This window comes from Onychomys torridus, chromosome 19 (assembly GCF_903995425.1).
Source record: "Onychomys torridus chromosome 19, mOncTor1.1, whole genome shotgun sequence".
Classification (NCBI taxonomy): domain Eukaryota; kingdom Metazoa; phylum Chordata; class Mammalia; order Rodentia; family Cricetidae; genus Onychomys; species Onychomys torridus.
The window spans coordinates 39,150,548-39,154,928 of NC_050461.1; the positions used below are offsets into that span (position 1 = coordinate 39,150,548).

General features: G+C 40.1%; 1 pseudogene; it reads right to left on the reverse strand.

Annotated features, from left to right (window-relative positions):
* Positions 1–3,759: 3,759 nt before the first annotated feature.
* Positions 3,760–4,154, reverse strand: LOC118570284 (annotated as a pseudogene).
* Between the last annotated feature and the right edge of the window lie 227 nt (positions 4,155–4,381).

Below are 4,381 nucleotides of genomic sequence, written 5' to 3' on the forward strand. Positions count from 1 at the left end.
AGGTAAAGAGGAAGAATACAGGGGTGAAGCATGGGTCTCCCTGGGAAGGGGAAATAGAATAGATTCTGAGGATGGACTAGAGATGTGTAGGGACAGAAGTATGAAGGATGTTGGGGAAAGCAGTGCATATAGAGACAGTTGGAATTGGGAGGGGCATGTAGGAGAATATATGATAAACTTAGTGCAATTAAAACTTCCTAGAATCTATAAGGTTGACCCTAGTGATGACTCCTAGTAAATGGAGGATACAAAGTCTGAACTACCCTTCTTCTGTAGCATGGCAAGGCTTTCAGTGGTGGGACTCAGTTACATTCTGTTTGCTTGTTTAATCAAGAGGTCCCATGAAGATCTCTAAACAACCCAGGCTGATACAGAAAGAGAAGGTTGCGCTATGAAACCAGTGGGGTCCCACTGCCAAAGACAACATTCACACAGCTCATTGAACACAGAGAGGTCGAGTTGGTACAGACTTGGAGCCTACACCCCTATGTTCTAGTCTCTTTGGTTGAAGAAGGTACTCTGAAGTATTGAAAGAAAAACCTGGATGCCAATCAAGGCACAAAACCCCAACCTACAATCTATCCTGTCTGCAAGATGTGCTGGGGCAATGGTAGAGCAGAACTTCTGGGGATGGCCAACCAATGTCTGATTTAACTTAAAAAAAAAAAAAAAAGCCTATGCCTGACACTGTTTGGATGGCCAGAAACCAGAGACTGGATAACCCAGAGAACCCAGAGACTTATGGTAGAACCAAATATGGCTGGTCTTAAAAAAAAAAAATCAGTGGTGCCAGGCAGTGGTGGTGCACCTTTAATCCCAGCACTTGGGAGGCAGAGCCAGGGGCTCTCTGTGAGTTCGAGGCCAGCCTGGTCTACAGAGCAAGATCCAGGAGAGGCACCAAAACTACACAGAGAAACCGTCTTGAAAAACCAAATATACATATATATATATATATATACATATTTGGTTTTTCAAGATTTCAAATTTTATATATATATATATATATATATATATATATATATATATATATATATATAAATGAAATGATTCCTAATGCTATCTTGCTATACTCATAGATTGGTGCTTTATCTGATGTCATCAGAGAGGCTTCTTCTGGCAGCACATATGAGCAGGTACAGAGAGCCACAGCCAGACATTATGTAGGGAGACAAAATTGGAGGTTTCCATTGAGTCCCTCCCCTTGGACTCCAGGATTCCTGTAGGAGGAAAGACTGTAGGAGTCTGAGGGGATGAAGAACAGCAAGAGCACACACCCACTGAGTCAATTAAGCAGAGCTCACATGGGCTCACAGAGACTGAACAGCAAGCCTATACCAGGATGGGTGTGTAGCAAGTCCTCTGCATATATGTTATGACTGTTAGCTTGGTGTTCTTGTGACACTCCTAACAGTGGGAGTGGGGGCTGTCTCTGACTCTTTTGCCTGCTCTTGAGGCCCTCTTATTCCTATTGGCTTACCTTGACCAGCCTTAATATGGGAGCTTTCATCTTGTGTTATTATATCTTGTTTTAGTCTGTCTTTCTGTCATCTCTTGGGGACCTGCTGTTTTCTGAAGACGACACAGAGTAAGCGTGGATCTGGGGAGAAGGGAGATGTGGAGGAGCTACAAGGAGTGGAGGATGTGGAAACTGTGGTTGGGGTGCATTATATGAGAGAAAAATCTATTTTCAATTTTAAAAAGTTCACAAAACAAGCAAATAATACATAAGGCCAGACATGGTGGTACACACCTGTAATCCTAGAACTCTATTATATGAAGCTGTATCATTACAAGCCTAAGTCCAGGGTTAGGCTACATAATCAATTTGAGGCCATCCTGGAATAATAATCAAAGTGTCTAAAGGCTTTTTAATAAAACAAAGCTTTTCTAAACACAAAGAATGTTCATTAAGAAGAATACTGCAATTATCCCTATGCATAGTTTGGAAAACCTGTAAGTAAAATCAATTACCCAGAAAATATATAAGCTAGTAATCTCTCACCAAAAGTTTTTAAAATAAAAACAAAATATAGAATGGGTTTATGATTTCACCTAAAGCAGATTCCATAAAACCATGACATAAATGGCTCCCAATAAAAACACATTTAGTCATATAAGAAGATTTTAGTTGCCATTTAGGTATGTTATTGGAGAAATAAATGTCCTGAACAAGAAAGCATAGTGAAAGAGAGCCCCAACTTTACTTTTCTCAACCTTGCTCATGTTGGCCCATCTCAGCCAGGTTTATGAGAGGGAGAAAATCACACTGTGCTTGTCTGCTTCAGAGGCAATAACTGCTCAAGCAGAATTGGGGGAAACAATCAGTGCTCAGCAAAGAGAAAAGCTGAAGAACACATGCCAGGCCTTGAAACTCAGAAGCAGGCTGTGATGTTCCCCACAACTGGTCCAGTCTAATGACAGGCTGAGACAAGGTAGGAGGGACTGTGCTGCAACCATGGGGCCTGAATGAGAAGACTTTCATTTTTCTGATACCTGTGCTGCCAGGTTTCTGAACAGAACAGTGAGAGTCACACAGAGCCCATTTATACTTTGAATGGATGATTCTGTAAACAAGTATTCTGAGATAAGTGAGAATTTTATTATGAGGGTACAAAAACAAGATGTAGGTTACACCAGGATTTGGAGGTGGTGGTGGTGGTGGTGGTGGTGGTGGTGGTGGTGGTGGTGGTGGTGGTGGTGTGTGCATGTGTGTAGGAAAATTAGCCTCTAACATCACAACTTCTTACTATTATACTATATTCCACCGTGGTGATCCAAAATCAATCTATAGACAACCTCTGATAACTAACCAGAGTCTTGTGTTGGTAGCAGTTATAAGGTAAACATTAAATAATCAATGCTGTTCCCAAGAGTGGCGCTCAATTTGACTTTAAAAAATGTCTTCAATAATTCATTCATACTGATCATTTTTCAAAGTCATCCCATGTTGTACCAGAAAAGGTGAGGTGGAATTGGATAAAAGAAATGGAAATATCTAAATAGAGATATTAAACCTGGGTGCTCCCCAAATGTGTACATCATTAAAAATTTTAAATCAGAAGTAATATATATTATTTTAGTTTTTATGTATATGGAAATTTTGCCTGCTCTTATGGTTCTCTACCACATGCATGCACTGCCCATGGAGGTCAGTGGATGGTGTTGTATCCAGGTGGATCTGGAGTTACAATAGTTATAAGCAGCCATGTGAGCACTAGGAAATAAACTTGCCCTTAACCCTCAAACCACCCCTCCAGCCAGAAACAAGACATTTCTCCAACCAGAAGCACGATATTTCTAATAATATAGAATTGAAAGTATTCAGTAGATGCTGCATATAGGTTTATGTTTCCTCAGATAATGCATGTGTTGAAATCTGAATCCTTAATATATTGGTATCTGAAGATAGGCTCTATGATGTATAAAGTCACTAGGGTGGAACTTTCATAGAACCAATACTAGTGTAAATAATGTGATTTTTTTCTCTCTCCTCTCCTACTCCTCTCCTCCCTCCATTCATCCTCTAATACTTTCTTTCTTTCCACTTTTCTCCTGCTCTATTCTCTCCCCCTCTCTCCATGTTATGTGAGCAGCAAAAATAAGGCAGTAGCTTTAAAAACAGAGACACAGACCACACCAAAAAATGAGCCTAACCTCCGACTACATCCTCCAGAAATGCAAAAATGCATATTTGCTTTTTTATATATATTTTTGAGCACATATTTTTTAATGAATATGTCTTACAAATACACTAGAGTGTCATGCAATACTATCTCTATTGGATACAATCCTAAGCCGCAAGTCTGCATACTTCTTTGCAACTGGACCAGTTATAGTGGAACTGTTTATCTTGCCTTTATTGATTACTATGATTCCTGCATCATATTCAAAATAAAAAAAAATTGTGGTCAAGTTACCACTGCTCTTTTCTTAGTTCTGGTCTGCTTTTCTTAACTGTGGCCATAACCATGTTGCCAACAACAACAGCAAGAAGTCTGTTCAGCTGTCCCTTGGATTTGCTTCACAGAGATGATATGCTTTTTTTTTTTTTTTCCTACAGAATTGTGAGCACAGTTGATCACAGCTCCGACTGGAAGATCCAAGGAAAAACAAAATTTCACTCCAGAGGATGCAACATGTCCTTGTTTCAACATCTTGAGGGCCCAGAATGAGTTAGGACAGTATTTTTGCTTTATAACTACCTTACTTTTGGTAATTCTCTGTTTTTTTATGGTTTTTCAAGACAGGGTTTCTCTGTGTAGCTTTGTGCCTTTCCTGGAACTCGCTTTGTAGACCAGGCTGGCCTTGAACTCACAGAGATCTGCTTGCCTCTGTCTCCCAAGTGCTGGGATTAAAGGCATGTACCACCAACACCTGGCAG